The sequence below is a fragment of the Trachypithecus francoisi genome, unplaced genomic scaffold (assembly GCF_009764315.1).
Source record: "Trachypithecus francoisi isolate TF-2019V2 unplaced genomic scaffold, Tfra_2.0 Lachesis_group10, whole genome shotgun sequence".
NCBI lineage: Eukaryota > Metazoa > Chordata > Mammalia > Primates > Cercopithecidae > Trachypithecus > Trachypithecus francoisi.
Window position 1 is genome coordinate 120,448,737 of NW_022681455.1, and position 25,622 is coordinate 120,474,358.

A 25,622-nucleotide genomic window follows, 5' to 3' on the forward strand; every position below is an offset into this window, starting at 1 on the left:
TCTATAGCACTGAGTCAGTGTTTGCTCATTCAGTCACCCAATGACTTCTTATTCCAACAAACATCCTTAAAAGGGATATTTGGTTGAGGATCTATATGCAAGATCACAGTGCAGCATAGACAACAACTGTATATGCTAAACCTAGATTCACAGAGTATTGGCATAAACTCATGACATAAGAGAAGACCCAAGGCCAAAGAAACTTCAGTTAATAGAAGAGAGTAGAAAGGGCATTTTGCATGTACTGGAAGAGCTAGGATTCTCTAATTGGTTCAGTTATTTATTTAGAAAAGAAAACATGAAGGAGAATATGTAATGCAGTAGTAGTTTCTTAGCACAATATCAAGACAGGTGGACTAAACCAGTTCAGATGCCTTCTGGAACAGGAGAGGGGAGCTTTTAGGAGTGCATAGAGGCCTTTACAACAGACATTAAGTTTCAGAAAGAGAAAACATTTCACCATTTTAGGACTTATTCCAAAGAAACACCATACAGCCAAATAATTTTGGAGACCATTTAAAAGAAGATCCCAATATGATGGGATCCATAGAAGACAGGTCTGAAAGTAAATAAAAGATGGTAGAATGAATGAAGTCATTCCAAAAGAGTAAAAGGAGAAGAAAAAATCGTGCACGTGGCAGAAATACAGAGGCACTAATAAAGTATTTGGACTCGGTGTGGGCAGATGAGAGAGGTCTCTGGTTGGAGAATTAGATTTGAAAAGAGGAATAGCGAGAAAGGGAGATGATAAGATAGACTTACATGAGGGGGACAGTTGTATGGAGACACCAAGAGAAGCATGCTGGTTAGAGGTTGAGTGCTGGGAGAGTGGAAGCTGAATCAAGGGCAGTGAATGAGAGTATGTATTAGTTCCAAGGCTATTGAAATAACAGTTTCCATGTCATTTCCTCCACCACTAATGTCACTGCTGACATCACCACCACAATAACTATCACCGTCATTATCATTGCCACCATTATCATCACCACCATCATTTCTACAACTACTGTTGCTACTACCATCACCATCACCACCACCACTATTAACATCACCAACATCATTGCTACAACTACTATCGCTACCATCACCAGCACCACTATCACCATCACCATTACTACCACAAACACCATCATGCTCACTATCATCATTGCCACAACTACTATTTCTACCACCATCAGCATCACCACCATCACCATGATTACTACCACCATCACCACCACCACAACCACTGCCATGCTCACCAGCACCATTGCAACACCTACTATTATAACCATCACTATCCCCACCACCACAGCCACCATCATCGCCACCATCATCATCACCACCACCACTACCACCGTCATCATTACCACCATCATTATCACTATTACCAGCACTATCACCATCACTACCACCACCACCATCGTCATCACCATCATCATTGCCACGACTGCTATTACTACCATCATCACCATCACCATGACCACTACTGCCATCAGCAGTATTATCACCATCATTGCCATTAGCACTACCACCCCAAATTATTGCTCCTCTGCAGACAGAGACAGTTGTACTTCTTTCTTTCTGATTTGAATGCCTTTTATTTCTTTCTCCTGCGTAACTGTTCTGGCTACAACTTCCAGTACTACATTGAATAGCAGTGGTGACCGTGGGCATCCTTGTCTTTTCCTGATCTTAGAGGGGAAAAGCTTCTAGTTTTGCACTGTTGAACGTGATGCTAGGTGTGGCTTGTCATATATGGCCTTTATTATGTCAAGATACATTGCTGTTGCACCTGATTTAATGAGCGCTTTTATCGTGAAAGGAGATGATCTTTGAATGGCTGCTATTTTCATGGACTCTTTGGCCCCCTGTCTGCAGCTTAAGTCTTCAGTAAGGACTCTAATGAGTAAATTCTATGCAGCTTGACATTCTTGTCTGAATAATAAAAGTTCTACAAACCAGGTGGCTCCAGTAATCTGTTTATTATCATTTCTCTTTCCTAGTTAGAATTTATCATTTTTCATCTGTGTGAAAAGGAGTCTCTTCATCATTTCTAGGCTATGCTATACTTCTGTATCCAGAAACTCTGACTTAGAGAGCCTGGGAGATGTGAGAGCATTTGACAGATACATAAGTTAATGAAAAGAATATTTAATCTATTTTTTTTAGATGGGAACGCTGAGACCCAAGAACTTGGAATGTCTATACCTAAATGCAGGTATATTTTTTTTTACAAGAGTTTATATTAAGTGCCTCATGGAGACTTAGAAGACTTACATCTCTTAATGTTTTGAGATTGACCAATTTTAAGTTAGTTTCCAAGAAAATGAAAAAATAAAGAAATGATCAACCTCTCTAGCAGATAGATAGTCACAGCTTTCCTATAACACAATTTAAAGAAATCACAATTTGTAAATGCACAGATTACAAAAGGACTATTCATCTTATAAACCAAGATGCTGTAGAACTAATTTCAATTAAAGTTTTGCAAGTGAATTTTAAATCACATTGAATTAAGCAACAATCAATTTACATGAAACTTCTAGCAAAAAAATTAGTATGTAGAGTAAGAGATACCTGTTAACTTCACTACCTGAAATCCATTGCCATGATTTTTACCCATGATATTTTCTTAGGACAAAGTATTAAAAGATTTGCGTCTTTGATTTCAAGCTGTTTCCGGGACCCTTTTAAAGAGTAAAGATGTTGTTATAGCTTCAGTTGTGTGTGTGTTTGTGTATGTGTGTTGTGTGTTTGGCAATAGGAATATTTCAGGAAGAATGTCTAAGTTGATAGAGTTCAGAAGAGCAGGATATTCTGAGAGGGTTTTCTCTCTCTCTGAGTCAATAAAAAATCAGGCCATGGTTCTCTCCTTTCATCGTCTAGAAAATAAAGAACATTATTTGTCTTTTAATCCTTTGGAAAGATAAAAAGTGGGTAAAAAGATAAGGGTTAGGGTCAAGAGACCTGTATTCAAGGTTTGTGCTCTGTCACTCAGTTAACCATGGATGAGTCCCTTAACTTCTCTGAATCTTAGTTTTCTTATCTATGAAATAGAGATAACACTTGGTGCCATTAGGATTAAGTGAGAATGTACTAATGTTCAAAGAGTATGTAAAAGTCGAACATAGTGCCTGACATAAAATCGACACTCAATAAACTAACACAAAATAGACACTCAATAAACATGTTGAAAACATGGAGATTTATGTGTTCACACTAATTGGTTTAACTCTTAAACCCAGGAAAAAAAATCTGAACTGCAACATGCAATGAGGAGTAAACCTTGTTTGCTAACTGAATGTTGAGATTTCAAAGAACGCTCTCCTCCTCAAACCATTTTGCCTTTGAAGAGACCCACATATTTCTCATGTGAGCAAAATGGTTCTTCATACCTTAAACCCACTACTTGGAAGCCCCTGGACTGGGGTGCGGTTTCTCCTTGGTAGGATTTTTCTTGTCAAATGAGGCCAGATAGTGCATTATCAAAATGACCCATGCTGGTGCTTGAATGATGTCACGTCCCTTGAGAGGAGGGCAAGTAGATATATCAAGCCTTGGGCATCCCCAGGTTTGGCTCACTGCTAGTGAATCCAGGGCACCCAAACTAGCTAGACTGGTTCCAGAGAAATAAATCAACCTGAGCAAGCCATTGTCCAGGGATGAGTCTGGGCAAGAGGTTGACTTTTCTGGCTCCCTGACTTTTTTTCCTCCTTCCGGATTGTCATTTAGAACCAGCTCAGGCATCCTGTCTGACTGTCCTCTCTGTAAAACCTGCAGCAGATCACCAGAGCCACAGAAAACCACTCACCCTGTCAATGGAGGCCCACCTGCGAAGATGCTGGGCTTCTCTTTGCTAACACATGGCTTCTGCATCAATCAACCTTTCTCCTCAATGCTGCCTCACCACCCCAATTCGTGAATCACTGCCAGGGATCTTTCCTTGCAGTTGTTCCTCAATCATCACCCTTCCTGTCACCTGATCTAATTCTACATTCCCATCAATACTGCCTTAAATATCCCCCATTCTAGTAATAAGATGTCTTCAGCTCCTGCCTGCACTGACGTTTGACATCCAAGTTCCTATTGTTACAATTCCACCTCCATTCTTGGATAGCTCATCCATAAATTGGGGCTAATGATGCCAACATCAGTGGATTTTTATGAGAATTAAATCAGATAATTTTGTAAAGAGCTTGTCAGAGTTGATAGACTTCATTGCGTTTGACTATGGAGATGGTACATAGAAAGTGCCCAACAAATAATAGCTGGTAACAAGTACTTTAAAAATAATTGAACCCACTGTCATAGTTGGTATTCTAGGTAATTTGTAGCCAAACACATGCATACCTCTGGAGAGCAAGGAATTCATCATAAACACTTGTATCCCAAGTATACAGTATGTGCTTTCAATATTTGTCTATCAACTTCTGATAACATCTGGATTTGGATAATAGCATTTGTTTCTTGCTTTTATACATGAGCGTGTGTCCAGTTCCAATAATAGCAGTTAACATGGACGAATGCTTACTATGTACCCATTCATTTACTTGCCACAGCAATGCTCTGGATTGGATATTATTTTATCACTAGTTTTCAGATGGGTAAACCGAGGATCCAATTTATATCATGAGTAAACAGTTAAGGTGATGCTCAAACCCAAGCATTCTGGCACCACAGTTCAGGTTCTTAACCACAGTGTTGTCTCTCGACTGCCATAGCATGGCATGGAAACCTTTTCAAGACCTGGTCTCCCCCTGCTGTTTCAGATTCTTTTCCTGCCAGCCCTTTGCTCAGTTTTTTTTTCTTCCCCCCATTATATGGAACCTTTAGTGGTTCTCTGGACACAATTCTCCTGTTCATGCTTCAATCAGATTGCCAGAGAAAATATAGCATGCCAAATTAAATTTGAATTTCAGATAAACAATGAATACTGTTTTAGTATAAGTCATGTCTCAACTATTGCATAACAAATATTTAAACTGAAAAAAAAACCTCATTATTTATCTGAAATTCAAACTTAGCTTGGAATTCTGTAATTTTGTTTTCTTTTGTTACTAAACCTGGCAACCTTCTGCTTTTAGGCTTTTGCTCAAAGAGCTCCATCTGCTTGGCAATTTTCTACGCCTTCTCCATCATGCACTATCTTGTTCATCCTTTTAAGTCTAATGCAAAGGTGAGTTCTCTGATGAGAATGCCTCCGGTACCTCGCTGCATTGTAAAATCCATCACTGGCATTTCCAGTATTACCCAGCATTATAAACTGAATGCTAAGCTCTCCAAGGCAGGGCCCATGGACTCAGCTCTGAATCCTCAATACCTGGTGAGACATGTGGCATGGAGAAGGCATTCAATACTGAGTCATGAACAGAGCTATGGAGAAGGCTTGCCAGTTCTGCCATTCCCTGTCATATATTTCTCCTTTATCTTTGAAATTCTTTGAAATGCACCAAAATTCCTGCATAGAAATTGCTTCTCTCTCTCTGTATTTTATTTATTTATTTATTCGTTTGTTTATTTGAGACAGGGTCACACTCTGTCATTCAGGCTGGAGTGCAGTGGTGAGATCATGGCTCACTGCAGCCTCAAACTCCTGGGCTCAAAGTGTCCTTCTGCTTCAGCCTCCTGAGTAGCTGGGATTATAGGAGTGTACCATCATGCCCAGCTGATTTTAAAAAAAAATTGCAAAGACTGCGTCTCACTGTGCAGCCCAGACTAGTCTTGAACTCCTGGGCTCAAGTGGTTGTCCTGCCTCGGCCTCCCAAAGTGTTAAGATTACAGGTGTGAGCCACTGCTCCCAGCCAAGAGTGTTTCTCTTTCTCATTTTGAGCAAAAGATATCTGGTCATTGTAAGATGTCTGAATCATATTAACCCCTTGTATTAATCTCCTAGGGCTGCCATAACAAATGACCACAAATGAGGTGGCTTAAAACAGCAGGAATTTATTCTCTCACAGCTTAGAGGCTGAAAATCTGAAATCAAGGTGCCGGCAGGGTCACATTCTCACTGAGGTCGCTAGAGGAGGGTCTGTTTCATGCCTTTCTCTTAGCTTGTGGTGGTTGCCAACAATCCTTGGCTTTCCTTGGCTTGTAGACACATTGCTCCAACCTCTGCCTCCATTGTCACATGGTGTTCACCATGTGTCCTTCCATCCTCTTCTTTCTGTACATATCCGTATCTCACATGACATTTGCCTCTGTGTGTGTGTCTCTTCTCCTTTTCTTATAAGGACACCAGCCACATTGGGTTGAGGGCCCACCTTATTCCAGTACAATCTTATCTTAACTTGGATCGTGATTATATCTGTGAAGACCCTATTTCCAAACAAGGTCACATTCACAGGTACTAGTGGTTAGGACTTCAGCACACATTTTGGGTGATACAGTTCAACTCACAACAACCCTGGACAAGTGACTTCTCCAGTCCAGGCCTCCATTCCTGCATCTGTAAAATGGTCATACTCTTGCTTATCTCGCTGAAGTCAGGGATTGAATGAGATCATGCATAGTGCCTCCTGCGTTGGAGGGCTGTGCCTATGACTTCTATTCCTGTTTCTTTCTAGTCCCCTGCTAGCTGTCTGCAGCATGGAATATTGACAATAAAGGAAGTTCCAGCAGGTAGAATTTTGGCTCACAGAGGCCAAACAGAAGCACAACATTCTATGTGTTCTTTCAGAGCTCGCTTCCTTCTAGCTGGAGGACTTTTCCCTGTAGTGTAATCCTCTGCTTAACTTACTCTCATCTGTGTAGGACGCAGGGGCTGGACATGTGAACTGACTTTAATAAAGGTTTCGGGTGATTCTAGGACACCAGGCCGAGATGTGTGTCTTTGGCAGTTTACCCCTGTCATGAGTGGTTATTTTTTCATGGTCAAAACAAATAAATACGTAAAAAGTGCCTAAAACCTATAGGGAATCAAGTTTCCAAACTCTGTTCTTGCGGCTGACTTCTGAATCATAGTGTTATAATTAAAAAAATAAAACACAAAATTGCACTTGGCCATGAAACATAAATTGTACCTTTGTAAAGGTCAAATACTAGTTGTGATTAACCAGACGAGTCACACTGTATCCTGGTTAAAACAATACTGAATTTTAAGACTACTTATAGGATTTCCGCACCCCTCTACCCGACCCTCTTTCTTGCAGAAGTTTACAGTTGGAATCTTATTTGAAGTGGGGTTTTATTTTGATTTGTATTTTTTTTTTTCAATTTGTGAGATGATTTCCATTGGTTTGGCCATCTGTGCTTGAGTGATGCTATATAGCATTATCAGGGTGCCGACAGCTGCTCTGGCATAAACAAGTGGTGATGCGTTGAGCTGGCACATCCGTATGGTTTGGAAAATAAAATGAAATAAAATAAAAACATTTGTTATCATTTGGAGTTTTTGAACACAACCAGCTTCAGCACAACTTTAATGCCTCGCATGGCTTTCTTTAAAAACTAAATAAATAATTTTAAATGAGAACATTTTGTTTCGCTAGGAAGAGTGGTTTACTGTGTGGATGGGGAGAGCAGCCTCTGTTTCCAGCAGCTGTTGCTCATCTTTGGCCCGGGGTCTCGTGATGGGTCTGCTGTTGGCTAAAGCCCAATGCTGGATCAGTGGAGCTAATGGAATCTCCGTCTGCTTATCATCTCAGACACTGCAGAACATTGGCCCTCAGAAAATCCTGGCTTTCTAACCCCCTTTCTCCCCCATCCCCTCCCTACCACCCCAGGAAATTCTCAGGAGGGCTGCTATGGAGGCAACAACACCTAAAAATTTAACATTGGTTCTTTCTTCTAGAAAGCTAAGCTCAGGATCAGGTTTGGTATTAGATTTTATGCTTTTATGCGGTAGTAATAACAATGCCAGCCACTAATAATTATGGCGATCAGTGGTGACATTATAAAACACTTTTTTATTTACAAAGCGTCTGGGCATATGTAGCCTCATTTAGGGGGTCTCAGGTGTCAATCAATATTCTTATTCCACTTCCTAAAGATGTGATATTGGTGCTTCCCACGACTTAAAGGCGTAACCACTCCTCTTTCACATGTATGAAATGGGAACTGGGAGTTCTACTCCGAGGGCTTATCTATGACTCTTTTGGGTGACTGGCAATACGAACGAAAATCAGACACACGCTTAGACATCTGCAACACCCACAAGATCATATAAAACGTTTTTACTTTTTGTGACAGGACTTTCGCTCATTGTGACCATATTGTTTCTTTCAATTGATTGGAAGTTCCACTGGTCTCTTTTACATGCCTTCATGCTGTTTCTTAACAATGAAAAATAAATGAATAATTTTATAATAAACACAGATTTTAAAGTGGATGGTATCTAAACCCCATGTAGGCAAGGACCTAATTGATCTTTTTCATCCTGTATTCCTAGTGCCTGGGAGAGAGCTGGCACTAAGTGTTTCTGGACAAGTCATCTCACTTCTCTGAACTTCAGCTTTTACACACATAAAATGGGGACTGGATTTCCTATTCCAGAGTGCTGGCACATAATAAGGACTCAATATATAGGAATTAAATGAATGAATAAATAGATACATAATCTAGGGGTAGGAAGTGGATAACTGTAGATGTTAGGCAGAAGTGTGCTGATAAATTAGCTTAGTCCTGATTGGTAATCATGGCCGATTTCACGCTGCCGTTAAGAGGTTACAGAATGCTGAGTTGGGAAGAGATCTTTCCAATCAGTTCCTGTGACCCGTGGCACTCCCACTCCAGCACATCTTTGACTTGGGTGGTAAAATAGTTGCAAACCCTTGTTCCACTTCCTGTTTGTTTTTGGGAAGTTTCTCCCTCAGGCAGAAAGGTTTGGGGACTTCCAAATTGCTCGAGTTTACACAATTCCTATTCTCTGGCCAATGTCAGAGTATTTTTCTTTCTTTTGGCAGAGAAGAGAGAAGGGTATGAGTTACCAGGTAGTGGATGCAGATGAAAGAACCGGTGAGCCCACTGGTTGACCACTGGTGGTTGGGGCCATCTTACACAGAAAGTTCATCCTCTTGCTCTTTCCTACTGTGTTAATATGGGAACACTCCTTCTCCTGTCCTTTATGCCTGTAGTGATTAACCTGGCCATTTTTAAGTAGGCTATGCTAGGAAGCACCTTTGCGATTCCTGCTATTTCATAGGCTTTGCAAAAGTCCTAGGTTTTTGTTTTCTTCCCAAGATTCATTTCCTACCAGTTATATCTACTATTTCCCATCCTCTCTGGCAAAATTGCAAGGAGTGGCATCAGCACATCTTTGTACAGTAGGCGAATATATTTGGAATGCTTATTTCTGAGAGCTGTTGAAGACGACTAACAATTTTACACCACACAGAAGGACTGACAATAAATTTAGGAGTAGCAAATGGAACCACTGTTCTGTTTCCCTCTCGGTAAATAAATAACTGCAAAACCTGTACTCCAATACCAGAGCGTCAAATCCATGGCGCTCTGTTGATTAACAGTGAAAATGTCTTTGTGAAGACGATACATTTAGAAAAGTCCTGAGGCTCGCACCAGAAGCTGACACTGAAGGTTTATTTTAATGTAGCGCGAATCAGAGCGAATGACGTGAAAAGAGTTGTTTCTCCTGAAAGGATGACACTTGTTTCTACTCCCAGGGAAATGTCTTCCAAGTTCTTTACCAAATCTGCAAGCTGAACCAACTCAACTGTGGCTGCCTTGCCCACCTGAAGACCTCAGGATCCACCAGCAGCCCAAGACACCTCGAAGCTGGTGCAAGGTCAGTACCAGAAATCATGTCTGAGTGGTTTGCAATGTAATGCAAAACTCAATGGAATGAGGAGTTTTTTGTGGCCTTGTATTTTCTTTTTACACCACTGAAAGCCAGTGTTTATGTGGGGGCATGCTTAGGGATGGAAATTTGGAAGGAAAGTCCACCACAGCATTTATGCAAATTGGGGATCCAGCAATATTATCTGTTTAACGACACCAAGCAGATGAATGTATATTAACCACATTAGAAGTAAAACAAGAAAGACGTGAGAATGATATGGAGGAGAAGGAGAGAAAAAGACAAGGAGGGAGAGAGGGAGCAAGAGGGGAAAGAGAAAAAAGATTGATGGATTGAAAACTCTGCCATCCTTTATAACAATGTGTTTGCACCTGCTGTTCCCTTGTCTAAGAATGCCGTTCCACCCTTTCTTCACCTGGAGAACTCCAGCTCAACCTGTGACCTCACCTTAATGTTGTTTCCTCAGGGAAATCTTCCATAAGCCACAAGACTGGGTCAGGTCCCCGTATTATGTGGTCTGATGAAACTGTCTTCTTTTTTTTTCTGTAGCACACGTCATGATGTCATGATCATAATTATGTATCCTGGTCTATGTGATTATCTGTTACATGCTAGTCTTCCTGAAGGATCAAAAGTTCTGAACAAGTAAGATTCCAAAAGCCTAGTGCTGGCCTTAGCTGTGAACAGGGCCTTCAAGTCACCCACTGTGTTGGGGCATGATGAATGAATGCATGTTTAAAAGAACTGCACTTTATTATCTGAGCCTTCCTCGTTTAGCATAGTCCTGTCCACGTGCACATAGCACAGGCCAGCCTTGTGAGATAATCAAGAAAGGAGCTCAATTCCCATAGCTTTTTGGTGCCATTTCTCAGGTCCCGATAGATTCACTGATTTGCCAAGAAGCAGCACCAGTGGGTCAGAGGCAGAGCGTGAACGGAATTCAGTCTCCCAGTGCCAGGGTCCCTCCCTCAATTCCCACTCCTCAGTAGACAGGTCTCTCTGCAGAAGGGGAAGGGGAGGGTTGAGGGTTTAGGGAAAGGACAGTGAAAAGGCAGGAAGAGTAATCATGACAGAAGAGATTTACTCCTGCCTTCTTCTCCTTTCTTTTTGCATTAAGGACAAGCGTCGCCTGCACATGTCAGCACAAATGGGAACATGATGAGGTACCACTTTTTCCAGGGCTGTGACCAACTCCTCAGGGCAGCAGGCAAAGCTGTCCCTCTGAGTTAGCCCTTGAAGTTTTCCTCAAATTTCTTGCTGCAGGGAAGCCAAGCCAGTCAACCCTAGGCTTCCACTGGGAGCTGTATTCCTTCCTTCCTTCATTCATTCCCCAAATATTTTTCAAGGGTCCACCATGTGCCAGGCATTGTGCTAAAAGTGGTTTGTGTAGGCTCAAGTGAGGCCTGCGGGGTGACCAGCTATCCCAGTTTCCCTGGCGTGAGAGACTTTCTGTGTACAAACTAAGACAGCTGGTTACCCTACTTTGGGCATGAGCTTAGGATGCAGTGTAACTTTCTGTACAGAGTGTAATTCTGAAGAATCACACCAAGATCACCTTCCTTGCTAAAATGAACATCCTCAAGCTCCAGTCCATACCAGTGATTCCAAATCCTCTGAGGCTGGAAACCTATGTTGAATCAATTCTCCCAAGTTATTATTATGCATATTTAAGTTTGAGAACAGCTGGACTAGTGCTTAGGCATATGAACTTTAAAGCCACTCAGGCGTGGATTCAAATTCCACTCTCACCATTAAACATCTATGCACATTTTTACAAATTGCTTAATCAATATGGACTCTAATTTCCTGATTTGTAAAGTGAGTCTGATAATACTGTTTTCATCGTGTTCTTGAGTGATGCTGCCTAGAGTTGAAGGAGACTAGGAGTAACAGAAGCTGGAGGAGGCCGGGGTGGATTCTCCCCTGGGGGCTTCAGCAGGAGCACGGGCTCCTGACACTTCGGTTCCATCTCTTGTTTAAAGGCACCCAGTTTTCCATCATTTGTTACAGCAGCTTGGAAAACTCACACACAAGTGAAGCTCTGACCTACCCCTGAGCACTCCTTGTGGGCTCTGAGCAGGGGTGAGTACTCCTTTCATTCAGGCTTGCATGCCCAGGCCCCATGTAATGTAAGTAATGAACAGATTACATATTCTTGAAAAACCTGTAGGCCCCGACGATAGCAATGTTTTTTATTTTTTATTTTTATTTTTTGAAATACAAAGCAACAACAATAACAATAACAGAAAACCAAAACTAAACCTGAACTAGAAATGCAAGAGAAATGTGAAGCAATCGAAAGTTGCATAGTTTTTTCTTCCTTCCCCTGAAGGTATGCCCAGCATCTTGTAGGTAGCTTGGTGACATTTCATGGTGATGTTTTACAAGTTGGTTTGGGCCCATAGTCACGTCCTTTTTTTTTTTTTTTTTTTTTGAGATGGAGTCTCACTCTGTCGCCCAGTCTGGAGTGCAGTGGTGCAATCTCTGCTCACTGCAACCTCTGCCTCCTGGATTCTCCAGCCTCAGCCTCCCAAGTAGCTGGGATTACAGGTGTGGGCCACCATGCCCGACTAATTTTTGTATTTTCAGTAGAGACTTTTTGTATTTTGTATTTTCATCGTGTTGGTCAGGCTGCTTTCAAACTCCTGACCTCGTGATCCACCTGCCTCAGCCTCCCAAAGTGCTGGGATTACAGGCGTGAGGCGTGAGGCATGAGGCATTGTGCCTGGCCCCCTTTATTTTTCTTATGTGGCTGTGAAGTCTCTGGGCTGCTTTTGGGTTCTTCCTTCTTGATTTAGCACAAATCCTAACTTCTTGGCCATGTTCCTTTCCTCTCCAGAGTTGCCACCACTACCTCCACGTCTTGCAGCCCCTCTTCCCTTCCGTTTGACTGCCACCTTCTTTATTGCCCAGGAAAAAAATAATGAAGTTTCGCCATTTAAAGTGTTTCAGTGCAGCTTGCTATGGGAACACTGGAGAGTAACCCAAATGGTCAATTGTCCTAATAGCCACCATGGATTGGATGGATGCTAACAACAGGCTCAGAACTCCCCATCTGTTGCCTCCTTTTATCCACATGAGAATCAAACAAGTAGATGCTGCTGGTGTTACTGTACTTTTCTCATTTTACAGGTCAGGATGGGGAGGGTTGAGAAGGTTAAGGAAGTTGTTTGAGGTCACACTGCGGTTAAGAAAGGAAAAAGGACTTAGAAGCTTATTCTTCCAACTTTAGAACCAAAGTCAGTGACCAAGGCCCTGCTTAGAACTTTCTGAAGGTCGCAGCTGGCCTTCTGCCTGGAGTTTTGACTTCCTTTCTGAGATAGGAACTTGAATGGCAATCACAAGAAAGTTCAGAACTTCTCTTTCATATTTTAGGCATACCTTATTTGGCCGGGCGCGGTGGCTCAAGCCTGTAATCCCAGCACTTTGGGAGGCCGAGACGGGTGGATCACGAGGTCAGAGATCGAGACCATCCTGGCTAACACGGTGAAACCCCGTCTCTACTAAAAAATACAAAAAACTAGCAGGGCGAGGTGGCGGGCGCCTGTAGTCCCAGCTACTCGGGAGGCTGAGGCAGGAGAATGGCGTAAACCCGGGAGGCGGAGCTTGCAGTGAGCTGAGATCCAGCCACTGCACTCCAGCCTGGGTGACAGAGCAAGACTCCGTCTCAAAAAAAAAAAAAAAATTTTATTTTAATTTATGAATAGTAATTGTATATATGTATAAGGCATGATATGATATTTTGATATGGCTACCTTGTGAAATAACTAAATGAGTCTCATTACCAAGTCTGGCACCTCACATATGTATTTTTTTGTTTGGTAAAACATTGAAAATCTATCCTTTTAGCAATTTTGAAACATACAATGCATTTAAAAAATTATAGTCACCATTCTGTGCAATAGACTACTAAAGCTTATTTCTCCTGTCTAACTGAAACTTTGTACCCATTGATCAATATCTCCCTTTTCCCCATCCACATCCCTCACCAACATTCCACTCTCTGCTTCTTTGGACTCAACTTTCTTAGATTCCACATACAAGTGGGATCATGCAGTATTTGTCTTTCTTTACCTAGCTTATTTCACTTAGCATAATATCCTCCAAGTTCATCCATGTTATTGCACATTACAGAATTTACTATTTCTAAAAGGCTGATATTATTCCTTCGTTTATGTAGACCACATTTCTTTTATCCATTTATTTGTTGATGGGCACTTAGGTTGATTACATATCTTAGCTAATGTGAATAATGCTGGAATGAACATTAATGTGCAGCTATCTCTTTGATATACCAATTTCAATTCCTTTGGGATATACCCAGAAGTGGGATCTCTTTTATTTTTGAGTGTGATTTAACTCCAGCCTCTCAGCTCTTTCTCTGAAAATCAGTGTGAACTAGTTATTGCCAGATAGAATCTATTAAACAGGACTTTTGTTTTGGAGGCATCTCTAAGGACTTGCAAATTAGGAGAAAATGTTTTTCTGGACCTCTGCAACAACACAAGCCATTTTTTTGGCCAGTATTTCCTAGAAGTCATTCCAGGTAATAGGTGTTCCTTGAACAACAACAACAACAAAAATTTTTCTTGAGCAAAGACTTGTAGGAAATCATGCCATGAACGTTTTATAACTGCTGGACTTCAGAGCCTTTTGTTTGCTAATGTAGTCTGAGGATCTCTAAAATGATGCTGTGATATGCATCCATTATCTTTTCATGAAAGGTAGCTACATTTGGGCTTCCACAGAGCAACTTTGGGGACATGTTACTTTGGCTTCTTCCTTGCAATTAGCATTTTCTTCTGTGTGACTTAGGGGGGTGTGTCCACATCTTTCCTGAGAGTTCATTATTTTCCAAGCCCGATCTATGTAAATATGAAATCACTTACAAGATGTGGCAGGCCTTCCCGATGATGAAATTGTCATGACTTCATCGTTCCTATAATCACCCAAATGAGTTCTGAAGTGTGGGCCTTTAGCTGCTGAAAAATAGGAAACAGAGTCAAGTCTGGCCCTATCTTGAATTGTATGTGACAGCTCATGCTCAGTTTCAGTGACAAGAAATGTGTTGAGCTAAAAATATTCTAAGCAGATGTGAATCTGGGACATGTGACTGCAACACACCCCTGCCTGCCATTTTTTTGACTTCTCGTGTCTCTCAATGAGCAGTCGCTACAATCTCAGGCCAACATAGCACCCTCTGCATGCAACTTGTTTCTGTGAGTGCATATCTGAGGCCACTGGAGATGGCTTGGTGGAGAATATCCCTCCATCAGCCAGCCACAGTGGCTCCTAGCAGCCCCAGAGTGGATGGGAAGAAATAAATTCCATCACAGGTTAGGCCTAAGTTCTTCTTATGAAAATTCTTGTGCATTTGTTTTTTTCCTCCAGTCTTCCATATCATTAACAAGAGCTTGATTCTATCCTCTGGTTTGAAGACACATTGCTCCCATGATTCTGTAGAAGTGGGTTTCAGGTTGGTCCAGGAGAACTTGATGCCTATAGGCAAAGGTGGAATCTGCCCTCCATGCAAAAGGGGTGTGTGGGACTCTCTTGGGGGTTAGAGTCTTATATGGAAACTGAATTATTTTAAGAAGGCTCTTGGCTCACCTGCAGAAGATAAAAGCTAATACCTATCTATCTTTTACAGAATGACAAACAATTACTATACTTCACTGAACACATGTTGTATACTATGCATAAGAGCCAGTTGTAGCTACTTGTATTTTTTGGGCTCTGTCATCAAAACTTTGGATACTGTCTTAGTGTCAAACCATTATGGTACTTTAGTGCATTGAGATGTGAGCTTGTGTTTTGATGGAACCAATGTAAGTTTTCATATCTCTTCTTTTCATCTTAGGATCTTCCAGGAATCTAAAAATGTGTGTGAGATTTCACGTGTAAAAGCTGAGTTATTCTGTTTTTTTTTTTTTTTTTTTTTTTTTTGAGACTGAGTCTTGCTCTGCCACCCAGGCTGGAGTGCAGTGGCCGGATCTCAGCTCACTGTAAGCTCCGCCTGCTGGGTTTAGGCCATTCTCCTGCCTCAGCCTCCCGAGTAGCTGGGACTACAGGCGCCCGCCACCTCGCCCGGCTAGTTTTTTTTTTTTTTTTTTTTTTTTGTATTTTTAAGTAGAGACAGGGTTTCACCGTATTAGCCAGGATGGTCTCGATCTCCTGACCTCGTGATCCGCCCGTCTCGGCCTCCCAAAGTGCTGGGATTACAGGCTTGAGCCACCGCGTCCGGCCTAGCTGAGTTATTCTGAATCCACATTTTCCTGAAGATTTTTCTTTGTGTGGTCAACTTTCTTGGAAAAATCCAGAAGTCATCATGAACTTACAACCCTGCACAAATAAATGTAATATTTCAGTTGAAGATTGAGAGCTGACATATAGGACAAGGATAACTGGTCCAATACAGACACAGGTCCTTTGAGTAAAGCAATATGATCATCCTTAAGGAGAACCTCAGTATAGAGCCTAGTCAGAGCCAGTGGAAGTTTAGACTCTCAAAGAGTCAGCCAGGTTCCTCTTGGGAAGTCCCTACTTGAGAATCCTGCATGACAGAGTTTGACATCTGGCTCTGTTACCTACAAGCTTGACTTCATTCCTATAATCCTCCATTTCATCGTCTTTAAAGTGGCGATGAATTGTGTCTAGACAGACAGAAGAGATGCGAGGTCATCATGCCACACTGCACATAAGTACTTAGCATGTAGTGAGTACTATGCAAATGGCAGCTTCCATTGCTATTGATGAGTGTGACTTGCTGGGAGAATCATCCATCTATCTTCTATGTGCTAATTGAGTGCACGTGTTTCTTACCTCTGAGTGTTAAAGCTTTTTCAGGAACAGTGGCAACGTCTCAGGCTGAATCAGCCCTATCCAGGACTTGGCATTCCCTGATCTGGGCCCCAACCTATGAGTCATACAGCCTTCTCCATGTGGACACCAGAGCAAATCACTTTTCCCATAATGAACAACCAGACACACTCCATTGTGGTGATGGAAAGTAATTATGAACATAAATGATCTAACCAGACATGGGTTCCACCAAGGTTTAACCCCTGGTTTCCTTTTCTGCACAGTAATCACACACTGTCCCGTGGCAACCACTGAGGGAGAATCATTACAGAGAATTATGTGATCCTTCTGCCCACCGAACCACAGGCTGGGGTCCAGGCAGGGGCATGGCACATCTGGCTTTATTTTGGGGTCTGGTGACATCAGGAACAGGGATAAATGCCCTACCTTAAGTATGGGCTGTTCTAGATCCAGGAGCAAATATCTAACAGGCCACATTCCCCTTTTCCCCAGCCAGAATGGAGGTTTCCATTCTGACGTGATATGGCCACAATGTCATTAGAACTACCAGCACTCATATTCCCCTCACTGTGATCCCTGCAGCTCAAAACACAGCCATCTAGGCTATGGTCTGCATAGGTCAATGTGACTCTAGTAATTCTGTTACTGCCTTTGCAATTGCTTTTTATGCTGGCACAAACACTGCTATTAATTCTCTCGATACCATGGCTAGGCAACCTTTATTCTGGGCCAAGCACTGAGCTAACCACTTTCACATATATTTCTCATTTCATCCCTATGAGGTTATACTGATATTACTCTCACTTCCTAGATAAATGGACTGAGAATTGAACAGGGTAAGGTGACATGCCCAAGGTCCTGTAGATAATACACAGCAAAGATAATACAAAGCAAAGATAATACACAGCTCACATGGCTCCTGGGTCGAAGCTAGTTGCCCCATATGACAACGGTCCTCTGCAGTAACAGGTCCATGTTACCAACATCAGAGTAGTTGAACTGATTTTGTAAACATAACGCCTAGGAAATCTAACCAAGGCCATTTGTTGTTTAAACTGAAGCAAGAAGAAGATTGCAGGTATGAATAAAGAAATTAAGCAATTTTGGTATAGCGAGAGAATCCTGGCATTTGTTGCCATTATTTATTTATTTATTTATTTATTTATTTATTTAATTTGTTTCTCGAGACAGGGTCTCACTCTGTCACCCAGGCAGGAGTACAGTGGTGTGATCTTGGCTATATGATCTCGGCTCACTGCAACCTCCACCTCCCAGGTTCAAGGGATTCTCGTGCCCCAGCCTTTGGAGTAGCTGGGATCACAGGTGCGAACCATCATGTCCAGCTAATTTTCATAATTTTAGCAGAGATGGGGTTTTGCCACATTGGCCAGGCTGATCTCGAACTCCTGATCTCAAGCAGTTCACCTGCGTCAGCCTCCCACCATGCTGGGATTACAGGTGTGAGCTGCTGCGTCCAGGCGCCATTATTTATTTAGTTTTTAAAATGAGGAGTAATATAACTATGGCCAGGTGTACATAAAGCATGTTAATCTTAAGTATACAGCTTAATGATACAGGTTATCCATGTACAAATTTTTGTAAATTTGAATGTGTACGAGTTCTCAACTTAGTGTCACTGCAATAGCAAAACATTTCCACCCTCCAGAGGGCTACCCTATGTCTCCCTCCACCAGTGGACTCCTCCCTCTGCCAATATTCAAATGGCCATCATCATCGATTTGTTTTGCCTGTCTTTGAATGTATATATATATAAAACAAAGAATGTATATATATATACTTATATATGTACACTTTTATATATAATATATGTGTATATATTATATTATATATCTGTGTGTGTATATATATACATACACACATACATACACACAAACACACGCGCACACACACACACACTTTTTGTCTGCTTTCTTTAACTCAACAAAATATCTGTGGGATTCTTCCAGACTAAATTATGCGTGGACAATACTGTTGTACCAGTTGTTTGCTCTTTTTTTTTTAAATTTATTTTTATTTTTTTATTATACTTTAAGTTCTAGGGTACATGTGCATAACGTGCAGGTTTGTTACATATGTATACTTGTGCCATGTTGGTGTGCTGCACCCATCAACTCGTCAGCACCCATCAATTCATTATTTATATCGTGTATAACTCCCAATGCAATCCCTCCCCCCTCCCCCCTCCCCATGATAGGCCCCAGTGTGTGATGTTCCCCTTCCCGAGTCCAAGTGATCTCATTGTTCAATTCTCACCTATGAGTGAGAACATGCGGTGTTTGGTTTTCTCTTCTTGTGATAGTTTGCTAAGAATGATGGTTTCCAGCTGCATCCATGTCCCTACAAAGGACGCAAACTCATCCTTTTTTATGGCTGCATAGTATTCCATGGTGCATATGTGCCACATTTTCTTAATCCAGTCTGTCACAGATGGACATTTGGGTTGATTCCAAGTCTTTGCCATTGTGAATAGTGCCGTAATAAACATACGTGTGCATGTGTCTTTGTAGTAGAATAATTTATAATCCTTTGGGTATATACCCAGAAGTGGGATGGCTGGGTCATATGGTACATCTAGTTCTAGATCCTTGAGGAATCGCCATACTGTTTTCCATAATGGTTGAACTAGTTTACAATCCCACCAACAGTGTAAAAGTGTTCCTATTTCTCCACATCCTCTCCAACACCTGTTGTTTCCTGACTTTTTAATGATTGCCTTCTAACTGGTGTGAATTGGTATCTCATTGTGGTTTTGATTTGCATTTCTCTGATGGCGAGTGATGATGAGCATTTTTTCATGTGTCTGTTGGCTGTATGAATGTCTTCTTTGAGAAATGTCTGTTCATATCCTTTGCCCACTAGTTTGTTCTTTTTAATTGCTATATGGTATTCCATTGACTGGAGAGACTGCATCTATTTATGTTTTGACTAAGATAAGTAAGCCATTTATAAACATTCTTATATAGGTATTTTTGGACATATGCAAATATATGAGTATACATTCCTGTAAATAGAATTTCTGGGTTATAGTGCAGTTGTAAGGTTCATTTTAATAGAAACTACAAACAGATTTCTAAGGTAGTTTTACCATTTTATATTCTTAACAGTAATCTATGACAGTTCTTCTCACATCCTTGCCAACACCTGGGGATGTCCTGACATTTATGTTTGATAAGCTCCTTGTACATTCTCTGTTTTATAGATAAAGCCTGAATTGTTTCTATGAAATGAATCACACACCCATTCATGCTTTATTTTTGTCTTTTTGTGAGAAAGAATTTATGAAAAAAAGTATACTGGCCTTTACAGCCCTGCCCCTGAGATGGGGAATGGTAAAAACAAAACAAACAAACAAACAAACAATAAAAACAGGCTTTGAGAAAAGGACCTTCAAGTCAGGATGGAGCTTAGATGAATAGAATTGCTACAGAAAGCCTACAACCAAAGTTTTATTTCATGCATGCATAATTCTGGGTTTATTGCAGTCCTCAAATCATATTTTATAACAAGACAAGCTTAATGACTGATTCTTTGCCATATACTTAATGAGCTGATGCATATACCCCAAGTTATCCAAGTCATCAGATGGCAAATGTTTTATTTAGCCTAGAACATTAAATATTTATTGAGCCAGTCCATGGTTTACTCGTTTATTCACTCCTTCATTCATTCACAAGACAAACATTTATTAAGCATCCACCATGGGCCAGGCACTGTGTTCAGCCTGAGGACATGACACTCAGTAAAACTAGCATATAGGTGCTGCCTAAAAAGACATAATAATACATATAATCAACACATATAATATGGCTTGCTGTGTTCAACAATAAGGAAAGGCAGTGTTTCATTATTCATTCATTCAATATGCACCTAATGATTGAGGCTCACGCAGATACATTGCTCATGTTCTGTACACTGGGGATGAGGAAGATACCTAGACCCTTCAGCTGCTCCTAAAAGCTTGTAGTCCTGGAAATGAAGGGAAAGTAGCCTGAATGCTATGGCCAGAGGTAGCTGAAGTATGGCACAAGGAATGAGGAGGGTTCAGATAGCAGATACTAGAGTTACACCCCATTCCGAGAGACCCTTTGTCAAGAACAACCAGACAGCATGTCTTGGTCCTGGAATCCCTCCCGACATTCTCAAAGACTTGTCAAGCACAGGGACTTGGCTATGAGTTGATGGAAAGGCAAAGCCATGCTAACCATGCTGTGTGCCAGGGATTGGACTTGCCATGTACATTCGTTGCCCTGTTTTTTGCTCTTTCGCTCAATCACAGTCATTAAAATTAACATCAGTGTCAAAAACACATGCTAATGCGTTTGCATGTAGAGAAATCGAGAACTCAGGCTTTCAACCCTGGATGCTTTTTATTCCCATGTCAAGAATTTTTGTAATTTTGAATGTGTGTGAGTTCTCAACTTAGTGTCACTACAATAGCAAAGGATGGCCAGTCAAAATATTTAGGAAATCGATTTTTGCAATGATGAGAGTGCTGGTGGTATGATGATAATGTGTATACTATTAGGTAAAAATTGTATACGTTCTGACAATCATCCATTCTTAGTCCATTTTACAGATGAGTTAACTGAGGTTCAGAGAAGCGTTTTGTTGCAGAGTCATCTTGTAGGTAACATGTAGGAGAAGTGCAATTTGAGTTTAGGAGGTCTGCAATTCAGAGCTCCAGGGTCTGAAGCCATGAGGCTGTATTACCTTCCTGAGACGTAGAGGATCCTTTGAAATGAACCAGCCTGTAATTCACATCAAATGTTTCACATACTGCAGGCGATGAGATTATTTACCATATTCTCAGTGATACTTGAAAACTCATGGGCTTAGTTCAGATTTAGGTAAGGTACAAAGGCACATTTCAACTCTGCTATCCTTTAAACCCCTCACATTCCAGAAGAATGAGGTTGTCTCTGTTTTGTGTGATGTCAGGATTTCCCTGCTGGGCTGTGTCCACTCTGTTGGAGCTCCTTTGTCCTGGGAATCAAATGACTTAGTCTCTTTAGAGAAGTTGGGCACTTAGCCACTGGCCATGCTAAGTCAGAGAGCCAGGAGAAGTCATCTCCATCTCTGACAGTGGGAGGGGCCTTCTCCACCACAGGTGTTCTCTGAAATGGAAGATAAATACCTTTTAGAAGTATTTTGCTGTTGAACACCACCTGCAACCCTGGTATTAAATGTATCATTTCTTTCAAAGGGATCCCCATTGTCTTTTTTGTTCAACAGACTGTGTATCTAACACGTGCTACTATGTGAAGAATGCCACAGGCTTCCTATAGTTGGGTACCTTCTGCAGAGATTGGTAATATCTCTCAAATGTCAAACTTTCTTAGTTTTTTTCGAAAGTGACACGAGGTAATTAAAAACAAACATCTGCTTAGAAATGCTATGAACTTTCAGATGTTAAAATACACATTTTTCCTACTTTTTTTTTCTCACCAATAATTTGAGAACTTACCCCCACCCCAGGATTAGAAATGAACCCTTTTCAACACTCTCTGACTGTCTCATGATCCGAGTTCTAGTAAGCAATATGCCATTCAGAGAGAGCAAGTCCCTAAGTAAAGGACAGGCTCTTTGATGACTTGCAGCCCTTCTCATTCCTCCTCTTTGTGGTGTGTCTGTGAGAACTGGCTTCTGGTTGCTGCAACACTGGGAGACAAAATGCAAACCAAACAGATAATCCATTTCCAAGGTTTGCTTGCAGAGAGAGCGATCTATTTATGAAACGTATATTGTTCGGTTTCAGGGGAAAATCATGTAATCATTGCAAGGGAGAAAGCGTGGAAAGTGCTTTATTTTGCATAAAAATCCCCTTGCTCTATGATTTATGTAGCTGAGAGTTTTAGTCTGGGGGAGCATGGTCTTAGTATCCCACCAAAGGAAGATGGAATCTAAAATGCAGAGAGAATTGCCTGTCACAACAAAACATTGGCATTTATTAGCCTGGCATGAGGAGGGGCAGTGTGTGTGTGTGTGTCGGGTGGTGGGGTGGGGGGTCAGTGAAAAAAAAAGAAATAAATGTACTTTGCTATTGTGGGAGATCTTGCAGACTAAAGAGGGACCCAAAGCTATGCATCACTACTTAGAGCAGACAAATCATTCCCCGCAATTAATATTTGAGGACTCAGCTGGGTTCTGCTGAACTTACGTAGGGTGTATGGGAAATCAGCATTGATTCAATTTACCAGTTACTTAGATGCTGCAAAGAACTGCCTTTCTTTCTAGTTGAGAATGTTTTATTGCAGTCAGCACCTGTTTATGAAATGCCCTCTGGGTATCTCTCCCACTTAAGAGGTATAGTCTCTTAGGATATCAGGGCTGGAAGGAAACTAACAAGTCTTTCAGCCCAAACACCTTATCACTTCTTGGATTTTCACCACCACATCTCAGAAAAGAAACTGGAAAGCTTCTCCTTTAACACATCCAGAGATGGAAAGATACAAACCTTCCAAGCAGCTTTTTCTATTTCAGATAACTGTAGTTGTAAGAAAGTGGTCTCTTAACATTGAACCAAAAATTGGGCTTCTTCTAACTTCTGGTTTTGCTCCTTCTTTTGCCCTCAAGGCTACAGATTAAATGAAGCCTTTGATGAAGTGCATGCAGTTTGGAGTTTCACTCATGGGAATTCTTGTCACAAACCGAATGTGTAACCCAGGGTCTCTGGCTTTTTGGGAACGCACTGTGTAAAAGGATCTACTTGTAACTGTTACACCCTGAGTTGTTGTTTCAGAAAGTTCCAAGAAGAAGCTTAGCCTTGGGAAAAACAAAAACTGGTTGAATCCAGAGGTGGAGATGAATGTTGGCCAACTCTTCTCATTGCCACACTAAAAACTCTGCTCAGAGAGGAGCTTATTCACCATTTTCTATTCATGCAATGTGTGTAGAAGCATGGTCTACAATAGCATGCCTGCTGCCTTCACCCTCCCTCTACATGCAATGACTCGGTTACCCTGCAGAATAAAAGTCCTGTTTTCACCTTTGCTGGGGAGGTGCTGCTTTGGGAACTATTCCCAGTGTCCTCTTCACTTTTTGCAAGTAACAGAATACCCTTTTTAAATCCTACTTGGTTGTAGTCATTGGAGTGTCGCCTGCCAAGCAATCGAACCCACCCAGGGTTAACAAATGCGGAATAACAAATGTCAGGTTTTAGGCAAGTTACTCACTCACTCAAAATAGGAAGATGTAAGTTCCATCAGTTGTCAATCATGATGAGATTTGTTCTGCTGCTGTAACAGACAACCGCAGCTCTTAGTAGCTTTAAATGACCAGTTTAAATAGCACCTCATCTTTGTAGTTTTGATAGCGACAAGAGGCAGCCAAATGCCTAGGCAGATAGGGGCAGGTTTCCCCGTGAAACCCCATCTCCAAGCCGAAGACAGTTTAAAGCCTGAAAGCCAAGCTCCAAGTTAAATCCTTGGACTGGATTGAGAACTTGTCTTCCTGTTTGGTGTGTTTTTCTCTGATTGGTCCCCGCCATCCACCTGTTTCATATATACCTAACCTTTTCTCATTGGTTTTCTTTTTTTTTTTTTTTTGAGACGGAGTCTCGCTCTGTCACCCGGACTGGAGTGCAGTGGCCGGATCTCAGCTCACTGCAAGCTCCGCCTCCCGGGTTCCCGCCATTCTCCTGCCTCAGCCTCCCGAGTAGCTGGGACTACAGGCGCCGCCACCTCGCCCGGCTAGTTTTTTGTATTTTATTTTTAGTAGAGACGGGGTTTCACAGTGTTAGCCAGGATGGTCTCGATCTCCTGACCTCGTGATCCACCCGTCTCGGCCTCCCAAAGTGCTGGGATTACAGGCTTGAGCCACCGCGCCCGGCCTCTCATTGGTTTTCTATGCTATCATGCCCAGCTTTGAGTGGTCTTTGCTTTAACCTTTCCTGCATAGTAACAAATCGATCAGCATACACCCCCGATGCTGAGTCCATAAAAGGCTCTGGATCCAGCCACACAGGGGAACTTTCCCATCTTCAGGTATGGAGCCAGCCCCAGCATGTCCCCTCTCCACTGAAAGCTGTTTTCATTGTTCAACAAAATTCTTCTCTGCCTTCGTCACTCTTCAATGTCCAGCATATCCTCATTCTTCCTGGAAGTGGTACAAGAGCAATGAACCACTGAAGGTGGGTACAAGTTATAGCACAGGCAAGTGGGGGCACGCCAGCTCTGGCTGAGTGAGGCCCAAATCGGGCATCACTGGCGAGGGATCCCTGGCTTGCAAAGTGACCAAGAAGAAAAGTCTTACATTAGTTTGGCTAGGGTGAGGCCCTGACCTCTGTTACCTTCACTCAGCCATCTCACTGATGGAGACTCTGTATTGATAGGCACTCCACCCAGAAATTGTGCACTCACATTTCCTGGCAAAAGAAAGTTACACAGCTATGCCTGATTTTAAATTGCAATCCTAATATGACCCAGAAGGTGAAGAGCCAGAAATATTTGATGACTACACTGAGCCCACTTTCACTCACAGGCTTGTTTTGCAGGGTTAATGATTTAAGCCATGTGATATATGGTTCAAAGCCATGTGATATATATAGGTACCTGACACCTGCCAAGTATTCTTCTCCCAGGAGTTGGCAGATCCTTGAAGGCAATCTCTGGTTTAGACATTCTTAGCTCCTTCCACTGTTCCTCATGCTATGTTATCTTAAATGTTTTTGTTTTTACCACCCTAGTTCATCTCCTCTAAAAATCCTACCCAAATGTCCCTATTAATCTATGATCCACCAGAAACAATTTTCCAGCTGAATACAGAACCCAAGAGAACAAAATGATCTTCCTTCTTCTAGGTAATGCATCCTAAAATCTGACTTTTTTTTTCCTTTCTGGCAATCAGAGTGCACTGTTGAATTTACTGTCAATTAAACACTCTCCATCTCCTCTATGTATTTTTCTGTATTTAGACATGTTTCTCCAATCCCATACTTGAGTCATTAGCTTTTCAGTCACAAATAAAAGAAGTTTCACGTTGTTCCTTATTAAAGAGCATCTGTTTGACTTGGCCCATTCTTCTCACCAGTTATAATTACTTCAGACCA

At 41.6% G+C, this 25,622-nt stretch overlaps 1 long non-coding RNA gene across 3 annotated transcripts in view; it reads left to right on the forward strand.

Moving 5' to 3' along the window:
• The window catches only part of LOC117088093, a 180,446-nt gene that overhangs the window by 17,137 nt on the left and 137,687 nt on the right, over positions 1-25,622 (forward strand). The window contains exon 3 of one of the 3 annotated variants that reach the window (XR_004438997.1): positions 9,600-9,721. The exons of the other annotated variants lie outside the window; for them this stretch is intronic. This is a non-coding gene — a long non-coding RNA (uncharacterized LOC117088093). The remainder of the gene's footprint in view (positions 1-9,599; positions 9,722-25,622) is intronic. 3 annotated transcript variants of the gene reach the window in all.